Raw genomic sequence first — 21,032 nt, forward strand, 5'->3', positions numbered from 1 at the left:
CATTGAATCTGCTCATGGATGAGCATCACTGATGCCTCTCACTCCAAACCCTCTGTGCTGACCTGAGCGGGACTCTCTCAGACTCAGGACCAGCTTGCTCAGATCTGGGGCCTTGCAGATGCTTCCAGATGTCGACTATACTCTTGTCTCTACCCTCTCTCTGAATTTTGAGGCTTGCCTCGTCAAAGCCAAGAAAACTGATATTTCCATGATTTTACTCGTGCAATCCAAGAATCAACGCATTGCATACAGAAATAAGATTGCTTCCTAAGAGCTAAATTATAATAGTATATAAAAATAGATCAGGGTAAACATGTAGGGTCACCTTAAAGAGAAAAAATGGCTTCCTGTCCTAGTCTTTTCAGGCTGCAATAATAAAAATATCATAAACTGGGTAGTTTGTAAACAACAGAAATTTACTTCTCACAGTTCTAGAAGCTGGGACGTCCAGGATTAAGGCACTAGAAGATTCAGTGTCTGGTAAGGGTCCACTTTCTCATAGATAGACATCTTCTCACTGTGCCCTCACATGGCAGAAGGGGCGAGGGACCTATCTGTGGCCTCTTTTATAAAGACACTAATGCCATTTATGAGAGTCCCACCCTATGATCTAACCACATCTCAAAGGCCCCACATTCCAATACCATCACCTTAAGGGTTAGGATTCACATATGAATTTGAAGACAAATTTCCAGACAATAGCAGTCCCAGAATTATAAGTCTTGATTTTCATCAAATTGAAGCTATTTAGGCACATTAAATGAGTCTGAAAGAAGGTAAAGTGATCTTAGAGAGACATATGAGAAAGGGGACTCCTAGCAGCTAATAGTGTTGGGCCCATCTGAGAAGCATCCAGGGACCAGGGAAAAATTGGGTCAGTTCACCTCAAATACCAATCCACTTGCTGATGTCTCTTCTCTGGAGACATATGCATTGGGGCATGCCAGTAGAGCTGATGACATGAAATATTTGAGTCATATTCTATCCCCTATCCTTGCGTCATGGTTACCAAGCAACCTTCTGATTATTTGGTTTCTTATTCACATAACATGTCTCAGAGAGAACATGTCTGGTCATGCCAATCAAGAATATCTGGTCCCCTGGAAATTATATTTCTCATAGTAAATTTTTAAGCTGGTGTCTAGACTTTATACATCAGCCTGTTGAGAGTTTTGTTCATGTGAGAAGTCTCCCCAGGAATCTTCAGTCAACTCAGAAATACCAATGATATATCAGTTTCTAAATTTTGGAGCCCACAGAGCCAGCCTCTGATTTTCCCAGGTATATGCCATCTTGTAAAGCCTCCTAGTGACCAGTTACCCAATTGTGTAGCATCCTCAATGGATAACCCTGACAGGATAACTGAGACATTTTGTGGTTGATCAATAAGAGCACACTTAAAGGACAAGTGAAGCATAAAGCAAAATGGACAGGCTTTGGACATAGATAAACTTGTGTTTAAATCCTGGTTCTACAACTTACTGGCTTTGTTATTGAACCTCTGAATCTCGATTTTTGTATTTAAAAAATGGGAGAAATGCCTATTATATATTAGTGGTCCTAAAAGTGTGGACCCTGGGTGCCTTGGTCTGTTTGGGCTGCTGTATATCATAGACTGGGTGGCTTATAAATAACAGAAATTCAATTTCTCACAGTTCTGGAGGCTGAAAAGTTGAAGATGAAGGCACTGGCAGATTCAGTGTCTGGTGAGGATCTGCTTCTCGGTTCATAGACTGTCATCTGTCCTCTGTGTCTTCACATGGTGGAAGAGGCAAGGGAGCTCTCTGAACCTCTTTTATAAGGGCACTAATCCCATCCATGAGGACACTGCCCTCATGAACTAATCACCTCTCAAAAGTCCCACCTCCTAATACCCATCACATTGGGAATTAGGATTTCAACGCAGAAATTGGGGGTTGCGGGGACAAAAACTTTGGTCTATAGCACCAGATCAGCAGCAACCACACTTCCAGGCGCTCATTAGAAATACAAATTATTGACCTGCTCACAGCCTAGACAGAAGCCAGAACTATGACAACCAAGTTGAATGCTCTTCAGAGCCCTCCCCACAGACAAGGAAACAACTGCATCCAGCACTTGAGGCTCCGTGCAAGAGGGTGTGAGGGGGTTGGAGCTCTTTCTGGTATCCTTCCCAGGCCAGCCCTTCAGCCTCTGCACCCACCTGCAGAGAACCAGGTCCTAGGGAGAGCAATGCATGCAGGGCTCCCAAGTGGGTAGGAGGTACCCAGAACCAGTCTCTGCCCTCCCCTATACTATCCTCCCTCAAGAGCTCTGAGGGGTAAAAAACAAAACAAAACAAAACAAAACAAAACAAAGAAATGCAAATTCTTAAACCCCATCCCAAACCTAATGAATCAGAAGCTCTAAGGTGGAAACCAGCAATCTTGTTTTAACAAGACTTCAAAAGGATTTTGATGCTCACTAAAGCTTCAGAAGTACTGATACAGGTTGTTGTGAAAATTAGAAATCATGTGTACTAAGTATCTAGTACAGCACCTGACACAAAAGTAGAAACTCAAGACGATTGTGTGGCTACTACTAGTACTACAACAGGAAATTTGGAGAATGAAGGGTTCTCCCACGATCTCACCCACCCACCCCCAATCACTATTAATTTCATTTCTTATTTGGTCAAGGACACATATTTTAGACCTATAGTCAAGATCCTTGTATTTGTTCAATTTTTATAGATTTTCCTTCTTAACTTAGCAGCATGAGTACTTTTGCATACACCATACAGTCTTCAAATTTCAATGGCTGCCTGCCATTCCATCAAGTAGACGTGCCATAATTTATGTAATTATTTCCTTAAGTTTTGACCAATTACACTGCTTCCAATTTTTCAAGAGAGATGTTTGGCATACAATTTATTCCTTTCCTTGGAACATTTTAAACTCCTAAACAGAAGAATATCATGTCATGGAAAATAAATTTGCGTGAGCGTTCTTATGTATGATCTAGAAACGCTGGGTGTGCCAGCGTTTATAATGACGGCCCCCAACTAGAAATGGTGTTGCTTGGTATTTTATTAGGCAGAAAAATAGTCTCTACTATTAGAAAGTTTTTAAATTACTACCAAGTGTGAATATTTATGTTTACTAAAATGTGATGTAACTAAATTAACTGTTATTTGAGTAGCTCACAGAAATTCACAAGTATTCTCTGTAAATCCATATAAATGACCTTTTTCAAATCATAAAACTTATAATTCTGAATTGTTTGAAACTGATGGATTTCTGCATCCTTTTACATAAGAAAATATGTAAATAAACAAAACTGAAAATAGATTCCTTTTACAGTCTTGTGTCTAAATATTTAAATACCCAGTGAATTTTACTATTGATATGTAATTCTAAATCCTTCCTTGTGTTAAATTGATATATGTGATATATAAACAAATTTGAAAACAACATAACATTAATGTTTATGTTATCAGAAAGACAAGTATGTATCATGAACAAATATGTATTATGAAAAAAATAAAAATAATATTTAACTGTAGTGTAATAAATTTAAACATGTAAGGGACTGAGATATTTATGTCTGCTTCTGAATTACTATGCTGAGAATAAATATAAACTGAAAGATTAGTATTTTTGTTGTTGTTGTTGTTGTTGTTGTTGTTGCCAATAAGAAAGACACTGTTTGGTAATGTAGTTTGGTGAAATTATAATTGGACAAATACTTACTCCTATTTGTGGTTTTGCTATGGTTCTGGAAATGTACACTTTGTTTATCTTTATGAAAAGGAGGGATCTTGAATTTTTTATTTTCATTTTCAAATTCAAGTTTCAGGCAAAAACTATGAACTTCAGTTCCAAATGGTACTAAATTATAGAAAATATTAAAACCCAGTAAAATCAAGAGATATGAGATCTAATGAGATACTTCAACAGTTTTCTAGAAATAAGGTCAATTTATAAAAACCAATAATATTTCTTCATTCCAGCCATAATCAAATAAAAAATAAAATACTCTTCACAATAAAGCATTTAATGTGAATAATATTTTAAAACTCTATAGGACATAAAATAAAGTATACAAAAAAAATTAAGGAGCTTGACTATGTTCATGGATGTGATAACGACATAGTAAAGATGTCAATTTTCTCCAAATTAATTTCCAAATTTAGTATAATCCTGAACAAAATTTTTAGTTTGAAGAACTTGATAAATTCATTCTAAAATATATATATTAGAATAAAAGAACATAGATAACCAAGTTAACTCTGAAAAAGAAGAGCAAAAAGGGAGGACCTACTCTACCAGGTGTTAACGTATATCACAAATCCTTAGTACTAAAAATGGTGTGATGCTCACAGAGGAAAGAATATGTAAACTTAATACAACAGAGCTCAGAGATATGGATAGAAACATACATACAAACACACAACACACACACACACATACAAAGGCACTTGATTTGTGATAAAGACGGGTACCAAGAAGCACAGATTACTTGTATGTTGTTGTGTATACTTCTCACCACCTTACCTGTTATTGCCCTGTCCAAACCACCATTAATACTTTACCTTAATTCCTACAAATGCGTCCCAGCTGGTCCTCCTGCTTTCTCTTTTGATGCCTTCAGTTTATTTAACAGTGATCCTGTTAAAATATAATAAAGTTATGTTGTGTTTTTAACTTTTATTTTTCCCAGCTTTATTGGGATAAAATCAACATGTAACATTGTATAAGTTTAAGAGGTACAGTGTTGACTTGACATACACATTGCAAAATGATTACCTCTATAGCATTCATGCTTGTGTTTTTAAATATCAACAACTTGTCTGAAGACCTTTCTATTTCAATCAAATTAGGCAGAGAATAATAGCAATAATTATTGCACACTTCCTATTATTAAACACTATTTGACTTACACATCTTAACTTATAATTTTCACAACAAACCTATGAAATAGGCACTGTTATTCTCCCCATTATGAAAGAGGCACTGAGGTAAAGTGACTTACCAAAAGTCACAAGTTAATTAACTTCTCTGTGTTGAGGCAGAGTTGAGATTTGAACCCTGGAATTCTGGCTCCAGAATACTTGGGCAACATTTGCAGTACTGAAAGACTTATTTACTAGACTTTTTTGATCTTCGTGTGGTTTTAATTAATTAGATAATTAACTCATGATATTCATAATTGATTTTACAGCTGTTCTTCAATTTTATGGTAGGAGGGAATTATTACAAAATTTATTACAAAAATCCAGCATGATGCCTGACTTTTCCCCAGCTTTCTGATGTCTGCCCCCTTTCTACCACACTATTCTTTACATAATTCTCCTCTGTAGTATGCACAAGAGACCCTTCTTTTGCTCCTTGGTTCATTCACCTCTTTCATGGAAGGTCAAACTAACAGGGAGGCCTGTACTTTCCAAGGCTGTCCTGTCACCTGGCTGTGATGCGGCAGCACAGGTGTGGCAGTTGGACACATCACTGGCTTTTGCTGGAGCTGAGCAAGACTGGAAAGGTAGGGTAGTGCAGGCAATAGAGCTGACGTGAGCTGAGGGGATTCAGTTTGCAGGACTCAGCTTGAAGTGAGCTGGCAATAACCCCAAAAGCCACTGTAAACTTTAGAGCAAGAAGAGTAATGCAAAGTGTAGGATGGACTGCAGGAGGTGGGATGTGGGAGGTCTGGTAAGGAGGAAGGGAACTGATGATATATTTGCTATTGATGAAAGACATTATTTTCCCAGTTTTAATGAGATATAATTAACCTATAAAATGGCATAAGTTTAAGGTGTACCACAAAACGATTTGATATATGTATATGTTGTGAAATGATTACCACAGTGCATTTAGTTAACATCCATCACCTCACATACTTATAATTGTGATGAGAACTTGTGATGAGAACTTTTAAAATGTACTCTCTTAGCAACTTTCAAACATACAACACAGTACTGTCACCTAGAGCCAGCATGGTGTTAGGACCCAGATCTTATTTACAACTGGAAGTCTGTATCTTCTGACCCCTTTCACTGATTTACCCCTCCTCCCACCCCACCCAACAGATATTATTTCATTTAAAATTTAACAAGTGTGTCTCAAGAGCCTTCTAGAATCATCATAGATAATGTTAATTGAATGTTCTATGTGTGTGTCAGACACTGAGCTATCTACTTGACCTGCGTTATCTCATTTGATCCTAAAATAACCCTGTGGTAAAGGGAATTACTATCTTCATTTTATAGATGGATAAACTGAGACTCAGAGGGTCTAACATATTTGCTCATACTAGAAAAAAGAGGAACAAGAATTTGAATTCAAGTCCACTATAAAACCTGGGCCTTATTTAAAAAAAAAAATGTATTTAGTAATGAAAGATTTGCTCATTAGAAAAACAAGAGTACAAGGGACAGTAGAGTAATCAAGGATAACAGAGCGAACACCTATGTCCCCACTGCCCAGTTGACTTTACAAATGCATTTAAGGCTCCTACGTTCATTTCACTCCCTCCCTCCCAGAGGTGACCATAAACCTGAATGTGGTGCTTCCCATCCTGAGCATTCCTTTATATTTTACTATTGATCTTACATAATCCTCTCTTTTTCACAGGGATTATCATCAAATAGAGATGAAAACAATTATATGCCATAGTTCTCAGACATTGGAGTGCCTCTGTAACACTGCAGACCCGCTCATATTTCTTCTCCCGTGATTTCTCACTATGTGGGCCAACCTCAGGATTGAGCCTTTGAATAAAAGCAACTGAGGAGTTGCCAAGAGAGGTTACACACAAATTCTTCTGTTTTTATCAAATAGGTTTCAAAGAAACAAAGTTCACACCTTTTCAATAAGTCCTAAGAAATTTAAGGTTGTTAATGGAAGCTCATCAGGAAGAAAACCAAGCTGGGAAAAATCTTTTATCACTGCCTCAAAACTAGGAAGGAGCCTAGGGGACACATGCAAATGAAAAAACGTGAATAAACACACTATAAACTCATTTGTGAACCACAAGGTTTGAACAGTAGGGGCTTTTGACGACCCAGATGTTGTCTCATTCTTTTTGTGCCACTCAATCTACTTGGAGCTTTTCTTTTTTTCCTTCTAATGCTTGAACGCTGATGATATTGTTTGAAATCAGCCCAGGACTAGAGACAAAGATGCAGATGCAGTTATAGAAGCATAAACAGCTGAAGCATGAAACTGATACGATCAAGAAAAGTAATAGAAAAGTCCTAGAGGCTGTTTTTTTAAAAAAAAAGACAATGCTGAATCAGAGTCTTTACTGCGGGGTAAATGAGCTGGAAGGACCACTGCTGGAGGGAAAGTAATAATTATTCACATCAACATTAGCCGGGACTTGGGTTAGCTGTGGGCAGCATACCTTTCCTTTGAGGCACTAGGCCAGAGTGAGGAGAGGGCAGCCTGCTTTGCTGTGACATTCCTCATTTTTTCCCCACCATCCCTGTGGTGTAGTCAGAAGGGAGTTCTAGGACCTGGTTCCAAGTCTGAGATCAGATTTGGAATGAAATTCTTGCCACCTTCTAAAATGCCAAAACCCAGCTGGTAGCCCTGAGCCTCTATGAAGTGCCACCTTCTGCTGGCTATGAGTTATGTCCTCAGTACCTCCCAAGGCCGTTTACAGAGAACCAAGGCATCCTCTCCAAGGCATCCTCTCCAGGGCTGAGATGAGAACGCCTTAGAAAATGCAAGGTAGAGGGCACCATTCTTCCACCCTATGGACTCAGAAAAATAAGGCAAAACAAATAGCAGTCAGTGGTTACTTTGCATTCTGGGCAAGCTCCTAAGATGTGAGACCATGAGGCAAAATGGGCCCTCCAGGCACCGGTGAAATCATCAACAATGTGGGGAGGAGGCGCTAAGAGATGTAAAGCAGAGAGAGCTCCTGTGGCTTTCTGTGCTGATTCCAGGAGTTGCTGCCAAAACACTGAGCCAGAGACACAGGTAAGTACCCTAAGTCAATAAATTCTCCTCATCCAGCCTCTCCTAGCAGACACCCACAAGACACCCTCCTGTATGGAGTTCCCTCGGGACCTGCAATGCTTTTGGCATCTAAGCTGTTTCTTTCTGTTATGCTGAGACCTTACTTCATCAGCTTGAAATAAGGAGTAGAAGGAGCAGATCCTGAGAAAGAACATCTTTCGAGGATCTGGCTTAGGTGAGGTCATTGCACAGTGTGCCAGCTAGTGGACCCGGGCTACTCCTGCTATCCACCGGGGTTTCAGGGCGACCTGGGGATTTACTGTTCTCAGGTGTGCCCCCCAAATGTCCCCATCCCTAGCTTCAGGGTCCCATCCATTTCTAATCAGGGCCTTGACTTTGACCTAGGAGACCTCTTTTTTTTTCAGACTCTTTTGCAGCTCTGCACATTTACAACTAGATCCTCACAATTCAACGGAGCCTTCCCCGAAGATGCAGATGAGTCTCCTTTGACAGGTCAAAGTATGTTATTAGTTGTAAGTTGATTATATAGGCTCATGACTGTCCCTTTTAAATTTGTTTCTAAGACATGCAGTGCAGCTCACAGAAGCCACAGCACTCCACCATCCTCATAACTGTCTTGCCCCATACTGTTCAATCAGTCACATGACCTGGGACTTCACCTCCTACCTGCATAGCATCTCAGTGAACCACAGATGAAAGAAAGCCTGAATAACTGTGATACTGCTACATGCCAGGGTGATCTCCACCTCCCTGACCATAAACAATGGAACCCTTAGTGCCATCGGACGGATGGGTGTTCCAGCTGAGGGGCTGTTTATATTCTACACATTCCTCCCCATGAAACACCCACAGGATCCCCTCCTGTACATGTTCTCCTAGGTTCTGCAGTTTCTTGGGCATGTAAGTTATGCCTTTCTAGAGCAGACACTTAGGCCTTGGTTCACCAGAAGATGGAGCCTGAGCCAGAGAACACGTAGCTAGCATTTAATCAGAGAGAGCAAACCTGAAGAGCGGCAGCGAGGAACAAGCTGAGTGAAGCATGGAAGGACTGTGCCCGTATACTGATGCATCACTGAACCCGCCACCACGAAGTGTGCCTGAATACTTGATTTGCGGGACTATATCCCTGAGAATTTTTATCAGCAGCATTTTTAGGGTCATCCCACATGGGAGAAAAAGGTAAAGAATTTGTCCACTTGCTCCAATGCCCATTTGCTGAATGTTCACTTGCGAGTTGTGAAGACGTGGGCATAGGCCACACCCTGCAGTGCTCAACTAGAAAGGCCTGGGCAGGAAGCAAGGTGCTATCAGGTTGTACTTGGGTGAAGTTACTCAAGGCCTTGCAGAGCTGGAACGAGAGGAGGTAAGACTGAGAAAATACGAACAGGTACATAAGAGGAATCTAATACAACGGGTTTTCCAAACTTTGAAAACATTAGAAAGGCAGCATAATACTTAATGGTTCCCAGTGCAGCATCAAAACCTCTGGGCACTGATAAAACAGAGCTGGGAAGCCAATGGGACATTAGCAGAGAAATCCAAGTGTTCACAGCCATGTAGAAAAAGAACCAGTGTTATTTTGAGAACACTAGACGAATGAAAAATACAAATTTCTCACCTGCATGTGTTATATCTCTTTTTATGTGATCGTTCACTGCCCCATAATTACTGTTTATCCAGTCCATCAACAAACATATTTGCTGGCAAACCCACAATGACTTTTGGCACTTCCGTTATTCATCTTGACATGGCATTGAGTTCTTAAATAAAACAAGTTGCAGAGTTTGAAGGGTGCTATAATTTTCTGTTATATTTGTGGAAAGGTACCTAGAGGCAAATATAATGAAAAACTAGGGGGAAAATGTAGTATATAGTCTAATAATGCAGCCATCTCCACCTCAGGCCACTTCTCTAAAATTAGTTATTGCCTAGACCAGCAGTTAGCAAACTACAGCTCCCAGGCCAAATCCTGCCACTACCTATTTTGTAAATAAAGTGTACTGGAACACAATTATGCTTACTCATGTAAGTATTGTCTGTGGCTGCTTTCCTTACTGCAACAGCAGAGTTGAGTCATTGTGACAAAGACCATATGGCCCGCAAGAGCTAAAATATCTACCAATCTAGGCTTTACAGGAAAAGTTTTCTGACCCCCTAGCCTAGACTGAAGACCCTATGTGAGCTTTCTCTTACAGGTTGGATCTCCATCTTAGCAGTAAGCCAAGGCTGGTAGCTGATCCCTCAGTCAAAAATAAGAAAATTTCTATTCCATGCTTGTGTCAATGCTAGGCTATTTCTTTCATAATTAATCTTGAAGCTGTAACTCCAGTATTGCAGAAACAAGAGATTCGTAGGGTAAAAACAAACATAAAGGAAACATGGAGGCTTCCCCTTCATTTTATCTAAGAATACACTTCTCAGATTCTTCCATCCAAACTTGTGTTTAAAAGGTGTTCCACACATCAAGCCCTGACTAAACTCAGGCTGCACCCAGGCAAGCCCAGGAATTGTGATGATGTAAGGTAGGTGCTTGGGAGGAAAAAGCAATCTCTTAATGGACTAAGTAAATAACAATTCTCATGCTACATCTGACCAAAGTTAATAATTTGTATGTTTATAACCCTCTGTGAAGGTGAGGCCAATTCTAACAGCCTCCGTGGGTGTAATTTAGGTGCTCTGATGGATAAACCAACTCCTTCAAGGCACCAGGGGCCAAACTCACTAGTACTTCTCAGTTAGTAATGTTCCACTATGTTCTTATGTGATTCCAACTCAACTTCTACAAGAAGCAAGATAACTAAAAAACATGCCTTTGAGCAAATAACAAAATATAAGGAGATGTAATTCTGCCAGATGACAAAATCTCAGAATTTCAATTTGTTGACTCAATGATGGATAAAATTAATCTCATAACTTACTAAATTCTGATGGAAATACAAATTCTGCCATTTTGCAAATTCTGCTGCAGCACAGGCCAAATTTTATCTGCAAAAACACAGCAACAGATATAACAATCCTGAAAAATCACCCATAGCCCATAGCATTACTCACCTGGACATGCTAATGGCACTTACTGGTTTCTCTGCTTTCTACTTTCTTCCTCTCCAGTTCTACCTACATACATTTTAACCATGTTATTTCTAAAACAAACACCCAAGAATTGTAGTTCTCCCCTGCTTTAAAGTTTTGCAATGGCTCCCACCTTGCTACCTATGCAGACAGATCAAGCTCCTTAGCAAATGCGACTCTTCACAGTAAGACCCAAAACTAAGACACCAGACCTATTTCTGATGTTTCAAGCATGGCCTTTGCCCTGGGTGGGTGTCACACTGTTCTTTGCTTGGTCAACAAACATGGTAAATGCACAATTCACATTCTTGGACATGTCACCAAGTCACACGGCTAGTGCTCAACCGCAAAGCAGAGAGAGGAGACTATTGTTGTGAAAAGAAAAAAAAAAGAAAAGAAGGCTGTTTAAAGCCATTCTGAGGACTCATCTCTCAAAACCCCAGTGGACCAAACCAAGTAAGCAAAGACAGTGTTGCCCTCAAGCTGTTGCTAAATTACACAATCCTTCAAGTGACTCTCCCTGCTGCGTCTCATAGGGCCCTCGTTTACTCACTCCTTCTATTGATTTTCCTTGAGGACATAGCCTGATGGGTCTCAGTCTTGGTCTATCTTCATCTCTCTCTAGACAGGTAGGTAGGTAGGTGGGTAGGTAGGTACATACATATGTACATATAGATAGATACCTCATCCTGTAAGAGATCATCCAGACAATCTTCAGGGTATTCATCAATATTCACTTATTCATTCAACAAACATTTTAAAGCATTGACTGTGCGCCAGGCCCTGTGTCAATGACTATATGAGTATTCACTACTATATGCACTACCAGTGTGCACAGTGAATAAATTCATACCCTCAGAAAGTTCACAGTCTTCTGATTAGCAGCCCTTGCCTAAATTTTCAACATCTGTGTTGTTTTCTCAGTTTCCCTATGTGACATGGGAACTTCAGAACAAAACCCCAAATAGCCAGTGTCTAGGCCACCTTAGGGGGACATGGGCTGGTCAGAGACGAGGGAGGCTCACTGGACTGTAAGCTCCAGCATGAGCACAGAGCCACAGGGAAATTGTAATCAATTCTAGAATAATATTGTCCAAATTTCTGCCACAAATGCTATCCTGCCATCTATATCTCAAGAGAAATGCAGGAAGGACCACTTGCTACTCGAAGTGGCTCCTCATTTCAGAGGTTGAGAAAATGGGAGCACATCACTGGAATTCATAAGGAGAAAAAACATTGCCTTTCCCTACATGTGCTAGTCATCTCACTCATCCTATAAAAAAGTGAAAAGGCCTATAATCTTAGATCTCTGCCGAGTATTCTTCCTTCACCAAATATCTGCAAACCCTGCTACTAATCCTGCTTTCTAGAGGGTTTTTGGATCATGCATTCTTCTTACACAGAAGCTCTCAAAGGCTGTGCCATTGCCTTCATCCCAGATACCTTACTCTGGAATTCAAGGCCTCCATAACCTGGCCCCCAACTTATCTCCTTGGTACAAACCTCCTGTGCTTCTGAAACTGGTAGCCCCACCATAACCTAAGAAGCCATGTCCATTCCCATCATGAGCCTTTTAAAATCTCTCCTTTACTTACTATTCATCAAAATTCCCTAAAACACTCAAAAGCTACCCATAGTACCAAGGCTAGGGCCTTCCTACACACTACTACCAACATAAAGTGATCTCTTTCTCTCAGGAGCATCAGCTTTACCATTGGTGCCACTCATCATGGACTGCTATCCTGCTGGTCAGCTTCTCATGTATCTGCTTTAACTTCTAATTAAATTACAAGCTCATTTTCAAATACAGGAATAATGTAGTAGTATCATTTGCATACTTAGCATCTTCAATGATGCCCTGTTGGGATCCTTAAGAAAAGAGGAAGGCCTATACTTCTCATAAAAGAAGACTAAAAAATCCAGGCTGTCCTTGTTAAGAAAAATAGAGATAGTGGAGTCAGAGTCCACATGGAGCTTCCTTGGGTGACCCTGCTGGACACTTTTCTAGGACTCCTGACTCAGCATAGCCAGAGGGAAAAAATCCCAAGTGCCGAGTTCCTCCTAATGGTCCACATGGCAAAGAGCCTGAGCTTTGGGATGTACCCCCTTTATTCTAGACTCTTTCCATTAAATGAAGTCAGACCTCTTGCTCATGTTTATGTAAGAGAGGAGATGCAGGTTAAAATAAGCATACTGAATTAAGTGTGCACATTAGTACATTTCCCTCCACATAAAGTAACATGGCTCCCACCCACTCCTACACTCCTTTACTGGAATCTCCACAGCACTTGAATCTTGGCATAGAAGAACAGCTCCACAGGATCTTCTCCTTTCATAAAAAATAATAATAACCTTTGCACATCAACTAAAAATTTCCCAAAGCCTAGAACCCGATTATGCCTAAACTCCATGAATTATTCATGCTGCTTCAAGTGAGAGCCATCAGATTTAATTATGTTCTGAGGGGGCATCTTCCCTAAAATTAAATGGAAAACACCCTCATTTGTCTGCTGAATTGTTTTAAGAACAGGTTATCATGGGCTTCCTACAGAACTGTATATGCTGAGAAACAAAAGAGGGTTCACTGGATCAGGATAAGGGAAATAAATATGAAACTAGAGAGTATTTCCCATATCCACATGGAGCCTGTTTCTATTAAACCCAGGAGAGAATGACACCAATACCAACACATGCAAACCTTAATAAATTAGCTGCACCCAATTATTAAGAAGGCAGCCTTAGGTCATAAAAACGATTTTGTGAAATTGATCTTAAATGAAAAATGTGTAATTACACTTAAAGCAGTTACAGGCTGCTAGTCAATGAAAAATTTATATTTCCTGTGAAGCTGTACCACTTTCTGTGCATATAAAATTAGTTGGACTGGTAGAACTTATATTACAATCGGAAGTGGTTCAAGAGACAGAAACATTTTTCAATATACTTTTCTAAGTGATCCCACAATCTGGCCAGCTATGCACCCAATGTGTGCATTTTAATTTTATTGCCTTTAGCCAAAAGCCATGTGTTCAGAATTCTAAGCAAGAACTTCACAATACTTTTTAAAGCTACAAGTGCATTTTTTTTTCTATATGCCTTTTGTTATTCTTTTTTTTAAGATCTGAAAGACAGTTTTTAGTAAAAGGTAAAATAACCTAGGGGGAAAAGATGCATATGGATGAAAAGTCATGGGGGATTCATCCTTGATTCATTCCTTACCTCACTATTCACATCCTATCCATCATCAACTTCTGTACATTTCGTCTCCAAATTTATCTCAAAACCATACACTTCTTTTCCTGCCAATGGCCAGGCCCAAGCCACCATGGCACCAACTTTCAATGGGCCTTTTCCCTTCTACTCTCAACAACTCCAATTCATTTTTTCCCAGAATAGGCTGAGAGATCCTGATGAAAATGTAATCAGATCATAGCACTGCTCTACTTCAGACCTTTCAAAGGCTTCCCATCACCCTTATAAACTCCTATTGTGGTCTGATGGGCCTCACTTTGTCTGGCCTCTGGCCCATGCTCAACTTCGTCTCTTTTTGTTCTTTCCCTTCCTCACAGTGGACCATCACACCAGCCTCCTTTCCATTCCTGAAGGTCTTCTACCTCCAGTGCTTTGTGCTTACTATTTCTTTCCTCTGGAATGCTCTGTCTGACTTATACTATCTCAGTCCCCTGCTTATGTTCTGTAGAATAATCATTTATTAATTTGTTTACTTGTTGTGGTCTGTTTTAGCCTTCGGTGACTACAAAAATATTAAGTAAATAAAATAATATATTGAAGAAATTGTAAATTCATGAAACACTTGCATAAATAAGCAACTAGTTTAAGGGAAGTTCAGATTTAAGCTTACAATTGTCTGCCAAAATAGAACTAGTCCCTTTCAGGGCTATAATTTCTACTTTTTAATTACACTAAAAAATCACAATGTGTTAGCAAATTTTTGGTTTCTTATCTGCTTAAAGACACTATTAAAGAAGAAATTCACAGGGTGGTACCATAAAGTAGTGGTTAGCCCATCTGCTTTACACACAGAAGGTCCTGGGTTCGAGCCCCAGTGGAGCCACAGTCCATACCCCTGGGCACAACAAGACCCAGGTGCATGCCACGAGCGCCTGGGAGGAGACACCCTCCTCCTTCAGAGATGCAGTTCTTAAGGGAAGACGGCAACATCAGTAGGTCAGGAGTGGAAGTGGTGGCAGCAAGGATTTAAATAAATAAGTAAGTAAATAAATAAATAAAAGAAAAAATTCATGCCACTCATAAACACATGAAATTTTTTGGCCTCTTTTATATCAAGCATTTCAAAATACAAATTTACACATAAATCTCACCAGAGATAGCCATTTCAAAAGCTAATCTGTCTTACTTTTGGTCATCCTTTGGTAATTGTATATGACTTACCTACAGTAGTCTCCTTACGTAAATTTTAAACATTATTTCCAATACTAAAGGATGGAATCAAGTAGTTTACCCACAAGATCCACCAACTAATCATACACAGGTTTGAAATACTTAGAAATGGAAGAGATGCAAAGAAGTATAAAACAGTTTCACCCATTCTTAAAACAAAACAAAGATGGGGAAGGATGGACGAAGGAAAGAATAGAACTCAAAATAAGGAGGCATTACCTTGGAAGGAATGAAGTCAGGGCAGCCTTGAGTTGTGCTATGCAGAATGAGAAGAGAGCAGAGAAACATTCCAAAGGGGGAAGTGGGGTGACCACAGGTGCCAAATACATGTGGAGAGCAGTGAGTAGTTTAGTCTGACTGGAGCAGAATTAAAACTGGAGAGAAATAGAAAGTCAAGAGACACTCAAGAGTATTTTGAAGTGAAAAGTCTTATTTAGCTGGCAGCGGCTTATCTATCGTGTTTTGATCTTGTAATATTAAAGAATTACAGAGGATTTTGGCAAAAGAACACATTAATGGGAAATAAATGCTTCTATAGTGAGAAACTGGGCATGCGAGAACCTGTATTACATAGCGAAAGAATATCTCTTATTAAATCAGTACTCATAAAAAATACATACCTTTTTAACCTTCAAATTAAATATAGTACACTAATGCAACCTCTGTACAAAATCTTTAATGTGGGGAAACAAGAATTTTAAAAACCTGGCTTAAAGCTTTGTTCATAATGAAAGAATGAAGTGGTCCAGAGAACACTGTAAAATCATGCTATGAAATAATAACCAAATGTGATTGAGTTCTAAAATAAACATTCATGCTTATATGTTTCATCATTTATCTAACACTTCATTTTTCAATGTGATTTATCATTATTAAGTCTTTAAAAAAACAAAAAAACAAAAAACCTTTCTCAAATAAGAATGAGGAATTAGGTGACATGTCCAAGGTTACAAAAACAATGTAAACAAATAGTGAGGAAAAGAACTTTCTGAATTCCTGCAACTTTCTTCAGTCTCTGAACCATTTTATAATGAGTTGCTAAAATCAGTGGTAGTTGTTACACGTACAGGGTAGAAACAAGTTTCTGGTGGTGTAACCATTAGAAGAACTTCTTAGATAAAGATAAAGGCCAGGAACATTCATAGGGATAGAATTCCTAAACCACCCATCAAAAGTAGGTCCCGAGCAGATTTATACCTGATCCGTATCTTATAACCATCTTATTTAGTATTTTGTAACCAAAAGAAATGTATCCTTGCTAGATAATTTGTAACATGTCCCCTTAAGATATCAAGAATTCAAAATTTTAATGTTATCTCCTGTGGACTATTAATCTCAAGCATACTAATTGGTTATTATGGGAAACTGTATTCAACATGGTATCTATAAATAACATAGAAAATTCCTTCATTCTTTTGTTAGTTGGAAGAGCCTCAAGTCTCTATGCCTCACTTGTTTTCCTTCAGGCCTCAATGAATTAAATAAATAATGTTCTAATTCATCATCTTTAAATAATGGCTTATAAAGAATTTTGTCAGCAAACACACACACAAACACTCACAAACACAATAAGAAATCAGAACAGAAGGTAGCAGAACAGAAAGTATGTCTTAGTTCAAGCTGCTATAACAAAATATATCATTTGGGTGGCTGAAGTGACATTCATTTCTCATAGTTCTAGAGTCTGGGAAGTCCAAGATTAAGGTGTCAGCAAATCCAGATCTTAGTGAGGGCTCTCTCCATTGCTTTCTTGCTGTATCCTCACATGGGAAGAAGAAAGAAGGCTCTGGTGTCTTCCTTTTCTTATAAGGGCACTAATCCTACTATGTGGGCCCCATCCTCATGATGTTATCTAAACCTAAATATCTCCCAAGGGCCCAACCTCCAAATACCATCACACTGGGGATTAGGACTTTAACGCATGGATTTGGGATGGGGGGGGGGAGCAAATAATCAGTCCATACCAGAAAATTAACTTCTGATAAGTCACTTGGACTCTTCCAGTGATTTAATCTCAGATTGTCCAACAGATTCCCATGTTATAGTCACTAATCCCAGGAGAGGTCTCTAAACACTTCTGCCCACCTTATTAGAGTCACCAAGAAGAAGATAATGTAGCTAGGTACTGGATGGAACAATGTTTAACTTATATAAAGAAGAGACATCACAAAATCAGCTTCAGTAGTAGTCATCAGTCCTCCATAACCAGCAGGTTTCCCCTGGAGACCAATGCAGAGCAACTATCCTTTGCAACACCTATCTTGTGCCACCATAGAAAGATGCTGTCCCCTCCCCACAAAGGACAGATATAGCAGTAGGACTGGTCAGCTACTATACAATGCACACTCTTTAAGCAAAGACAAAAGAATATTCTTTGAGAATGAAAGAGGGAAAGATGTTCTCTCACAAGGTGATAAGCCCAGCACAGGCTGTGTGGGCTCCTTGTCTCTTGGTAAGAAAGTATTCTAAGCCCAACCAAGTGGGTGCTGAAAGGCTACATGCATGAGACCGCCTTTCCCATAACTGATCTTTGCCTGCCCTTTACTCTGTTTACCTACATAGCAGATGCACACATGTATAACTCACACCTCACTTTTATAAGGAAGTTTCCCTGGGGAAAAGCATTCAAGTACTTTCAACATACATAGATCTAAACGTACTTTAAAGTGGTTTTACAAGGAAAAACACTTTAGGGAAATACAGTACACTTTCTACCATAGAACCTTGAGGAGGGAAAGCTATAAAAGAGCTCATAAAAATGTGTTGGTATCAGTAAATACTGGTACATGTTTAGAAAAAAAACTACCAAAAGATTTAAATTGAAAATTTTGGTAGAATAACCCAGGTGGTCTTAATCAGCTATGTGGCCCTAAAGGATGACACTTTTGTTGAGAGTACAGATTGGAGGTGAAAATTCTATCTTTTGCAGCAGTATTTTTGTAAGAAAGAGGTACTGAACACTGATAATTTTTTACTACATTGGGAGGTGGGTGGGGGATAGGGAAGTGGTTCCTAGGAAATATAAAACACTAAATGGAATGAGGAAACTGTTCCCCTCTTTTTAACTGAGAGAGCCAAGAAAGAACAATAGGAGCTTGGATAAATCACCCAAAGAAAGGCAACCTCTCAGCTCTCAGGACTGGTCTTCTTTATTTCTCTGGTCTACATTCACCTCTCCCTTATCTAGGTCAATGCAGAGAAATGAGGGGAGGGGTGTGTGTGCTGGAGATCAAATGACCTTTTTTGCCTTCCATTCATGAGTCCAGCAGGAATCAGCCTGCAGCTTTGGTGTGAAGCGCAGCAACTGGGTATGTTCTTTTACTATCACCAGTTCCCACCTAGGAGATGAACTTCCTAAGACCCACAGCGAGTGAGCAGTGGAGACAGCACTAGAATGTGCACCCCTCTGACTCTGAAGTTTGGCCAGGAAAAAGCAAACCCAAGGAAAGCATCCACCTTCCCCCTCCTATCTCAAGTTCCTAAACTTTTCAACATGCCACACTCTATATAAAACATTTAATGACCAAGGCTTCAGAACACTCAAGCACTATGCTGCTTTCCAAAATAGCTGTGAACTTGAGAAACAAATGGCGCACTTTAGTCTCTGAGCATAATTCCACCTTAGTCTCTTTATCATTCTAAGTGAAAATGTTGCTTCGTGTGTACCAGAATAACACTACGTCTTGCCAACAAATCAATTTGCAATTTCCCTCTCCCTCTGGCAGTTGTCCTTCCTTCGGGCTATCCAATTCCCAATACAGGCGCTTCCTCCTGCCACCCTCACACTTCAGCTCTTTGCATCCTGCTCCTCTCTTGTCAGCAAAGTCAAGAGCTTTATATATAGCTTACATTCAATACATTTGTAGAACGTATTGAATAAAATACAAGGATTCTATACAAGTGTTTTTTCCCTTATCTGTGGGATCATATGCTTTCCACTTCCAAATAAACTTAAACTTTAGATAAATTCAGCAGCCTGTTAATTGCAATTCAGTTACCAGGTACTTTCATTTCCTATCCTGTTCAATATCATATTTACTATAAATCCATTTACACTGGAGTAATGCACCTACATTCCAATGTATCTACAGTATCATTTGATCTTCACTGAGGCTATGCAAGCCCATAATGTACTTTCTGAATCATTCAAGATTAAAGCATATTTGGTATTTGTGTAATTGATTGTCTAACTAATAAAACAAACAAAAAACCCTAAATGTGTAATTTGTGCTTTTTCCAGTAGGTGTATTGAGTATGTTGAAACTTTAAATTGCAAAACTAGTTATCAAAAATTAAGTATGACTTTAGAATTAAGCATATGCTAGTCAAGTTCATAAAATACACATACCTCATACAATATATATTAACCCAATGTTGGAATAAACAAAATATTTCTCTCCTAACTACACCCAATAAGAATTCATGGTACTTCACAGTCAGTTTTTAAAAAAGTGTCATGCAAGTGGATGCACAGTAAATATCTGAATGATCTTCACAGCTTTCCTGTAACATCCTATATGTCATATTATCTGAATCATAAATTATCTCTGAAGTATGCCTCTCATCTACCCTTATTGACTATAACTTTTGGAGATGAGGAAATACTGCCTCCTAATTCTTGACGTCCCTCTCAACCACTTCCATCCTCATTACCTTCAACATTACCTTGAATTCACTGCCATCTTTTCAGGAAAATGGGGGCCAAAGAAACTGAGGTCAGGTCAAGTGGAAGTACTCAAGAGCCTGGGCATGAAGAGGGCTATCACTTATCCAAAGGTTACAGGGAGAGGCAGGATCTTGGAAAAAATCCAATCCAAAACCAAGGCAAACCATCCACCTGAGTCAACATCTAAAGAGGCTAGGAATGTAGACGAAGCATCTGAGTGCAAGCTAAAAAAATTAAATGAGATCCAGAGTTCTAACTGGCTAGTGGGGATGGATATACCTGGAAAAATCTCCTACTTCTGAGAAGGCTGTTGCTGTGCCTTTCTTTTTACAGGTGCCAGTAGCTTTAAATATGGAAGGAGCCAAAGAAGTCATCAATTTGACATGGGTACTTTTCTCTCAAACAACAGAAGGTAAAAAAGGAGGGATTATTTGTTATAGTTCTCTTGAGAAATGCCATTGGTATTTCTCACAGAATTAGAACAAATAATCATTAAATTTATATGGAACCACAAAAGACCTTGAGCAGCCAAAGCATAGTCTTGAGAAAGAAGAATGAAGTGAGAAGTATCATGTTCCTTGATTTCAAATATCATACAAAGCTATAGTAATTAAAACAGTATGGTATTGGCACAAAAACAAACATATAGATCAATGGAACAGAATAAAAAGCCCAGAAATACATCACATTTATATGGTCAATTAATCTATGACAAAGGAAAACAGAATATACAATGGAGTAAAGAGAGTTTCTTCAACAATTGGTGCTGGGAAAACTAGACAGCTACATGCAAACAAACAAAAATTGAAACTAAACCACTTTATCATACAGTATACAAAAATAAACTCAAAATGGGTTAAAGACTTAAATGTAAGATCTGAAATAACAAAACTCTTAGAAGAAAGCATAGCAATAAACTCTGAAACTGCACTTAA

General features: G+C 39.1%; 1 long non-coding RNA gene across 9 annotated transcripts in view; it reads right to left on the reverse strand.

Annotated features, from left to right (window-relative positions):
• Window positions 1-20,777, reverse strand: part of LOC107501373 — a 257,563-nt gene extending 236,786 nt beyond the window's left edge. For 5 of the 9 annotated variants that reach the window (XR_001594742.2, XR_001594740.2, XR_001594735.2 and 2 more), the window contains exons 1-2: window positions 7,602-20,777; window positions 4,553-4,628 (exon numbers count right to left, since the gene is read on the reverse strand). This is a non-coding gene — a long non-coding RNA (uncharacterized LOC107501373). The remainder of the gene's footprint in view (window positions 1-4,552; window positions 4,629-7,601) is intronic. The other 4 variants (XR_001594744.2, XR_001594739.2, XR_001594743.2 and 1 more) reach the window with 4 other exon arrangements.
• Window positions 20,778-21,032: the final 255 nt, after the last annotated feature.

Source organism: Rousettus aegyptiacus, unplaced genomic scaffold (assembly GCF_014176215.1).
Source record: "Rousettus aegyptiacus isolate mRouAeg1 unplaced genomic scaffold, mRouAeg1.p scaffold_m13_p_7, whole genome shotgun sequence".
In the NCBI taxonomy this organism is placed as follows: domain Eukaryota; kingdom Metazoa; phylum Chordata; class Mammalia; order Chiroptera; family Pteropodidae; genus Rousettus; species Rousettus aegyptiacus.